Consider the following 9,041-nt stretch of genomic DNA (forward strand, 5'->3'; position numbering starts at 1 on the left):
GATACCTGATGCTGAGAGAGTGTACCCACAGAAGTTCACTGATGGAGCGGCGACTACAAACTTGTCAGCGTTGAGGGTAATCCCGTACTTTCGACATCTGGTGAGAACTTCATATACTCGGGAGAGGTGGTCACAGTAGTCTTCGTCATGGAGTAAAATATCATCAACCACCTTGACACAATTCGTGACTCCTTGAAGGGCCGCGTCACCACGTTGACAGAATGCATCGCCCGTAGTGGCAAATCCCATGGGGTCTCTGCAATACTGATATCTTCCATATGGTGTGATGAAAGTAGTCAAGTGTTGGTCTTCTTCGGCCAACTCGATCTGCCAATAACCACATAAGGCGTCCATCGTTGTAAAAAACTTCGCCTTCGGGTCTACATTTCGAACAGCTGCGAAGGGTGTGGGTGAAGGGTGGGCTGGACGGGAAACTTGCTGGTTAAGTTTCGACAGATCGGTGGTGATCCGTACTCCACCACGAGGTTTGGCGACGGGGACGAGAGGGTGGCACCAAGGTGAAGGTTCGTCTCCGGCCGGCTTGATTCCCTGAGCAACCATGGAGTCAAGCTCTTGTCTAACTAGCTCCTTGTAGGCGTGAGGAATCAAACGAGGGGTGTGGATGGCAAAAGGTGTGGCACCATCCTTAAGATGAATCTTCATAGGTGGACCCACCATCGGCTTGAGTGGTGTGGATCCTAAAGATTTCTTCGTAACCAACACGTCAGCAAACTCCTTGAGAAGGTAAGCTCTTGCATCAGAAGGGGACGTGTTAGTAGAGATAGGGAATTCCTTCAACCTGTTGACATGGGTGACCTTTAAGATAGGTTTGGGGAATTCCTTGGAAATAATGGCCAACTCTTGACAATGGCCATATGATAAAAGTGGAGTCGGGATTCCATCATGAACATCAATCCGGGCTGAGCAAGACTGCTTACCAAAGGTAAGAGTAGCCCAGAAAGATCCCAAAGCTGGAGCCATCTTGGAACCATCAGCTGTCAGTTTCGTTGTCTGAGGAGGGGGCAGTAGGTTGCTCAGGGGTATTCCCAAACTTGCTAAGTGTTGTGGACCAATTACTGAGACGTCAGCACCGGTGTCAGGTAACATCTGAAGACTGGATGACAAGTTACCGTAAGAAATGACGACACTGATGTGCTGGGGCGTCGTGTCTGTGGAACAATGTACACGACGGCAGGAACGACTGGACACAGCGTCTTGATGCTTGCCAGAAGGAGGGGGCGCGCCAGCATTACCTGAGGATGACTTCTTGGATCCTAGGTGGTGTCCTTTTTGTGTCTTCTTACGACAACATTTGTCATAATGGCCCACACGACCACAAAGTCTACACTGAACTTTGCTAGCAGGGCACTTGACTGTGTAAGCCCAGTGACCCTGGCGGTCGCAACTTCTGCACACGCTTTGAGCAGCTGGGCACTGGGAGGCATCATGCTGTCTCGCGCAGCTGTTACACAAAGCTGCTGCTGAAGGTGTAGCTGGAGGGTGAGGGGTGGGGTTACCTTGCTGCTTCTTACCCTTTCTGTAGGAAGACACCACCCTCACCTGGTCAGGTTGTGAACGTAAAGCTGAAGTCGCACACCTGGCGGCCTCGTACCCTCGACATTTTGTGACTACATCTTGAAGGGAGGAAGTGGGGTCAAGTGAAATGAGACGCTGAACTAGCTCTTCATCTCGAACACCCGTTAAAATGATTGTCTTAAGTTGTGTCTCTTCACAGACTTGAGAAAGTCCAGGACAAACATCAACTTCCTCTGAACATCTCTTGAGTCTTACAAAAAATGCATCAAAAGATTCTCCATCAAGCTGCTTACATTGGAGGAGTTCTCTTCTTCTGAGTGCTTCGTTGCGCTGTCCCTTAACATGTTCCTGTAACTTGTCGAGCACGGCCTCTACCGTCAGAGTTGTCGTAGGAGGCACTTGAAGTGTGTGCTCGAGAGTACGTTGTGTCTCTAAGGACAAGCACATACGAAGCTGTATCATCTGTTTAGGCTGTGGTAAACTTGACAGGTCAACCATTGTTGCATAGTCTTGCCAACGTCGACGCCATTCCCGAAGTATCTGATAAGAAGAGTCAGACTTCAGAGAGGGAGGCGTTTGTGCTGCAGCCTTCTGGGGAACTGTTGAATCGACTCTGGGAAATGAGGTACCAGTCCCTCTAGTCGTATCAGCATTAGTAGTAGTAGACGAATCTTGTATGGTAGATCGTTGTGGGGAGGCTAACAGAGAAATCAAGACTTCAAACCTGGCTTGATCCTCTCTTCTTCTCAGGTCATCCTCACTTCTACGTATATCTTCGAGTTCTCTGCGTCTTTGTTCCTCTTCATGGAGCCGTTTTTCAGACTGCCTTTACCGAATTTCTTCCTCATTTCTCCTTGCAATATCGTCCTGGCGTCGAGAAGTTTCCATCCACTTAATCAGTTGAAGGAGATCTGTGGACGCATGCATCGCAGGGGAGCTTGCTCGCGACGAACGAGGAGATTCTGTGGGTGATTCGGCGTTGTCACTGTGGGGAGCGTGGGGAGCCTTAAACTCATAATCCCATCGTCCAGGGTATCATTTTGATCCCTGTGAGACATGCCGACAGCTTCTGTACTCTATCTGTGCAAAAGACCGGGTCAGCCCCTCGTAATCTATGCACAGAATTACAGAAGTCTGAAGTAATTCGCAAGAATTTAATATAAGGTGGGTCTGTGAATGCGTGTGTGTGTGTATGGCTGGTTGCTGGGAGAGGCTTGGCGAGTGCTGGCAACTGGGCAGAGTCGCTTGCTGGTCCCTGAGTTACCCTCAGACCAGAGACGGGAGCGGACGTGCTGCTGGACCAGCTCCCTTAGTCATCTGACCGCAACTTGCACAGACAATTATGATTAAAATACACAACACAGCACTTCACAAAACACTTCACTTCACAGCACTGTACACAGCATAGCACTTCACAACACTGTAAGTCTAGAGGCTTGTAGTTGTTGTAAATCCTTGGTGAAGCTGAAGACGAGATGCCATTAACACAGTCTGGGCGGGAAGGCTAGGTCCACTGTATCTCACTGAGAACTATCCACTGCGCCATCTATGTTTGTCTTTGATACCTCCAAAATGTTCTATACTACTGAGGGTATACAAACACTTGTTATCTTAAAAATAGGTTTTTATTCTCGTATGGGAGATATACAGAGATGGACCAAGAAACTCGCTTCCGCACTTGAGGGACTGGTAGTCTCCACTCTATGTATCACTGCGCGCTGGCGTGTACAGATGCCAGCATTCACAAGCTGAATACATAAAGTATAAATTTGATAATTCATATACATAACATGGTGCACAATAAATGGAAATATTACATAGGATTAATACATGTTCTGTAATACTTTACTATACATAATTAATAAGAGTAATATAAGGATACACAGCTTAAGGTACTACTTCGTGTCCATATCATACACAACCCAACACACACCTGACGCTTGACCTGACGCTAACCCGACTCTGTCCTGCCGCCTCCTAGCCGCGTCCAGGCGAGTTGCTGCTGCCTCCAACTTATACTCCCTCACGCAAGCGGTGTTTAGCCACTGCACCTATTCTCTCCTCCTAAAATTCACTTCAATCCTCCCTTTATTCTTCCCCTGAACCTCCTTTCCCCCTGTCACTAGCATTTCATGTTCATGTGTTCAGCCTGTCTCTTACCGTTGACGACCGGAACGCAAAATATCACCTCACCAACCAACACTTCTACACTTGGGAAGCTCGTTTTTGACAACTCCCTCTCTGTGCCTCCCCACTGATCTGGGGTGACTCCTGATCAGAGGCGGCCCAGATTGGGTGCTCTGCGACGGTTTCCTGTAGCGGACGTAGGCCGCGACCCCACTGGTGTTTCTTGCACCAGTGGCTATTCTTCCTTTATTCTTCCTTCTATTTTGCTCTGGCCTGGGTACCTGCATCCTAGAGGTGTATTCGTCCTTGGGTCCTCCCTGTAAATGTTCACCTCCCTCCCAGGAGTTAGTGAACACGAAAGGGAGAAGGAGCAGAACCATCCCTCCGCCGAGCCTTCCTGGGAAACCGTGATCGTGCGGGTCCACCCGGGAAGGGGGTCGCCTATCCTGTATCCCCCCCCCCCAAGTAGGTACACTAGGGCTCACGCCTATAAGTGAGCAGATTAGATACACACTAGGGAAGTAGGCTCCCTTGACGGGGCTCTGGGAGAGATACACGGGCACCACCTTTCGGCCATTCGACCGACAAAAGGTGGTGGGAGGTGTTGTAATTCCTGTGGTAGGTTAACTCACCCAGGCTAGGTAGGCTACCTAACGTATCTCAAAAGGTGGCTTGTCCACCTTGCCCCCTCTACAATGAGGGCACATAGGGTAAGGATACGCTCCCTTGATGGGGATGTAAGCGAACCACGGAAGAGCTCACTAGCCGAACTGCTCGGCGCAAAACTACTACTAAAGATCACGAGCCTTATTACAACCAAGGATTCATTCATCGCCCTCTGCCTGACAGAAGAAGACGTTGACTCCCTACTGTCGAACGACAGCATGAAGGAATTGAAGAAACAGCGATTCGAAGTAGTAATCCCACCACAACTAAGAGCCAGGAAGACTGTAGTAGTTAAAAGACTGGACAGGACCATCACAGAAGAATCGAGCGAACAACAATTGAAACGTAACCTGGAACAAAGAAATCAATGGGCCAAAGTAGAGGAGGTAGTTAAACTACCTTAACTACCATATATGCTGAAAATTAGGTTTCAGGACATAGGAATGGCACAAAAAGCAATACAGGAAGGATTCTGTCTCTCCTACTACCATATAGGTAGCAATCAAGTTGAAGAGGAAGAATTTTTTCCCATCACGCCTTGCTGGAACTGCTACAAATACTGTATACCCACTTAGCCATGGACTGCCCGAACAAAAACACAAAATACTGCTCCGAATGCGGGGAGGAGGGGCATACATTCCGGGAGTGCAAAATCAGTGAAACTCCTAGGTGTCTGAACTGTCAAGGGGACCACAGAACACTGGCAGCACGCTGTCCAGCAAGGAAAGCGATTGTAAAGGAAAAGAGGAAAATTGAAAAGGAAAGAGCACAGGAAAAGCAAAACAGGACCTACTCGGCTGTAACCAAATTAACAAAGGAAACAACTAAACTCCTTGAAAAGGTAGCCTCACAACCCCCAGCTCAACCTATAATGTTCAACCTGGGAAGTCAACTATCGGTTAAAATCATGACGGCAATAATACACGCCCAACCCCTTGAATATTGCCAAACCAGGATGCTTTGCTAAAAGGGTAAAGGAAATGTTTGCGGCAAATAACCTCCCAGACATGGAATTCCCCAACGACGTCCCCTCATCGGAAATCTTCAACCTGATCTATAAACCAGCGGAAACCACCAGTCAGGCGCAAGTCACCCAATCACAAGCCACTACCGACAAACCCCCCCAATCAGAAAGTAGTGAAGAGGGAATAAGAACATAAGAACATAAGAACATAAGAATGGAGGAAACTGCAGCGGGCCTATTGGCCCATACTGGGCAGTCCCGTTTACACCCAACCCCTATTGCTCATATAAGCATCCACCCTATGTTTGAAGCTATTCAGCGTATTCGAGTTAATGATGATATTTGGTAACTTGTTCCATTCATCCACTACTCTGTTTCCAAACCAGTGTTTACCTATTTCACGCCTAAATCTAAATTTGTCTAGTTTAAAATCATTGTTATGAGTTCGCTCCTGGTTGGACAGTTTGAGTACCTTTGTAATGTCCCCTTTGTTTAGCCCTGACTTCCACTTATGCACCTCTATCAGGTCGCCCCTCGCTCTACGTCTCTCGAAGGAGTGCAAATTAAGATGCTTTAACCTGTCTCTATACTCAAGGTTCCTGATGCCCGGGATTAGTCTTGTCATACTCCTCTGAATTCTTTCCAATGATTCCATATCCATCCTGTAATACGGTGACCAGAACTGAACTGCGTAATCCAGGTGTGGTCTCACAAGCGCAAGATACAGTTTTAGGATGACCTCCCTAGTCTTGTAACTAACACTCCTTTGTATGAACCCAAGTACTTTATTAGCCTTGTTACGAGCAAAAACACATTGTTTATTTGGCTTAAGGTTCCTACTTATCATTACTCCTAAATCTCTCTCGCAGTCGGATTTATCTATGGCATCGTTGTTCATCTGGTATCTGGTTTCCTTGTTTACATCTCCTATACTGAGTACTTTACATTTGTCCACGTTGAGTTTCATCTGCCATTTTTCAGACCATTCGAAAAATTTGTTTAGATCTTCCTGTAGTTTTGCGGAGTCCTCGTCAGATGTAATAACACGTCCTATTTTAGTGTCATCAGCAAATTTACTTATGTTGCTGTCTATGTCGTTTATGTATATAATAAATAATAATGGTCCAAAAACTGAGCCTTGGGGAACTCCACTTGTGACGTTGCTCCAATGGGACTTAGTGCCGTTAATGCTCACTCGCTGTTTCCTGTCCTGTAACCACGCCCTAATCCATTTAAGGATGTTACCTTTGATGCCATGTGCTTCTACCTTTCTAATTAGTCTTTCGTGGGGGACTCTGTCGAAGGCTTTGCTAAAGTCGAGATATACCACATCATAATTGTACCCCTCGTCCACTGATTCGAAAACTGATGAAAAGAATGTTAATAGATTAGCTAGACAAGAACGTCCGCTTGTGAAGCCATGCTGGGAATCATTGATCAATCGGTGCTTCTCCAGGTGATTTCGTATAGAGTTTGAAATGATTGCTTCCAGCAATTTGCCTACTATTGATGTTAGACTGATTGGGCGGTAAATAGAGGATAGTGATCTATCCCCCTTCTTGAAAATCGGTATTACATTCGCTATCCTCCAGGATTCTGGTACTACACCTGTTTTTAAGGACATGTTAAACAACTTTGCTAAGGGCATACTAAGCTCTTCCTTACATTCCTTTAATACTTTGGCAAATATCTCATTGGGACCAGGTGGCTTATTAGGCTTTAGTTTGTCTATTTGCTTACTAACATCGTTACTAGTCACTACTATCTCGCTTAATTTGTTTTCTTTACTATCTCTGAATAAAGTCGGTGCCTCGGGTATCATGTTTAAATTTTCAGTGGTGAAAACTGTTGAAAAATATTTATTCAAATTATTGCTCATTTCTCCGTCGTTATCAGTGAGCTCGCCGGTATCTGACAGTATTGGTCCAATCTTTTCTCGTGTTTTAGTTTGATACATTTGGTAGAATCCTTTGGGGCTTGTCTTCGCCTCCCTTGCTATCCTTACCTCATTATTCCTCTTGGCTTTCCTTATCTCGGCTTTAACCCTACTCGCCAATATCTTATAATAATCCTGGAGGTAAATTTCGTCACACTTTATCCTTCTACCTATAGCCTTCCTTTGGCCAATGATGTTCTTTAAATAATTATTTATCCATTTAGGGTCATTTTTGTCTCATCTGAGTTTTTTGTATGGTATGTTCTGCCTTTGTGCATTAAGTAACTCATTATTTAAATTGTCGTGGAACTCGGCAATCTCAGATCTCGTTATCAGGTCGGAGTCATCTGTCAGGTTCACAGCCAAGCGTGACACCCCTTCTCTCAGCTGCCTCTTTAAACTGTCAAAGTTTGCCCTTCTGAAATCTGGTACTTCATTACAATGAAATAAACAGGTATATGGAAAGACACGGCAGTAACAGATGGCTATATACGACACAGATAGCACTACAGATAAAATTAAGAGACGCATGTAAGGAAGCAAACAATAAATAATGGAATGATATTATAATGGCGGCTGACATGACTAAAGACACAAAAACATTTTGGACTTCCATAAACAAGATGATGGGGCACAACAAGCAAAAAACACCATACATTAAAGACCAAAATGGAACAAAATTGCACGAGGAAAATGAGCAAGAGTCAGCATTCAAAAGGGAATGGGTAAAAGTTTTTAAAATATAAGATGAGGAAAATGAAGATTTTGATAGTGAACACGAAGAAAGGATAGAAGAAGAAATGGGAAGACAAATACATAGAATCACCCCAAGGCAATATATAGACTATAACTTATTACCTAATAATCAAATAATAACCATGGGAGAAATGATGCACTGTCTGAGGAAATTTAAGGAAAAAGCCCCTGGGCTCACAGGTATTACACGAAATATGATCATGAATCTACCTGAAAACATTTTAAATACACTATTAAACATTTATAACGCATGCTTAATAACTGGTTACTTTCCAGACAAACTAAAATATGCTAAAATGATATTTATTCCTAAGGAGGGTAAGGACAATAAGGAAATATTAAACTACAGGCCAATATCTTTATTAGAAATTACCGGGAAACTATTGGAAAAAATATTAAATTCAAGACTTATAGCCTTTTTAACACAACATGGGAAAACTAACAACAGACAACATGGATTTATGCCCAATAGAAATACCCTAACTGCAATAGCTACAATAACGGAAATAATTGCAATAGAAAAAAGCAAGGGTAACCAGATCAATATAATTTTAAGGGATGTTTCTAAGGCTTTTGATAAAGTTTGGCATTTAGGCTTGAAATATAAAATATTAAAACTGGGACTTAACGAATACTTGCTAAGAATATTGTGTAACTATTTAGATGATAGGAGAGCACAAATTCAAATTGGAAACTTTATGGGAACTATGTTTAATCTTGAGAGTGGAGTACCTCAAGGAGGATGCCTTTCTCCAACACTATATACAATTTATACTTCAGACACACCTCAACCTACCCCCTTTAGCGAATATGTAATGTTTGCTGATGATATTACTCAAATAGTATCATACCCAGGAAAATCAACTCAATTTATGGCACTCTACACGGTAAGAGCGATAAAAAACATAAATGATTTTGAGAAAAAATGGAAAATCAGGACAAATAAGAACAAATTCAAGATAATACCAATAGCCAAGATTAAAACAAGTCCAGTAATAGTCGACCAGGAACTATACCCATACGACACTGAATGCAGGATGCTTGGATTAAAACTAA

The sequence above is a fragment of the Homarus americanus genome, unplaced genomic scaffold (assembly GCF_018991925.1).
Source record: "Homarus americanus isolate GMGI-L3 unplaced genomic scaffold, GMGI_Hamer_2.0 scaffold49667, whole genome shotgun sequence".
Classification (NCBI taxonomy): Eukaryota; Metazoa; Arthropoda; class Malacostraca; order Decapoda; family Nephropidae; genus Homarus; species Homarus americanus.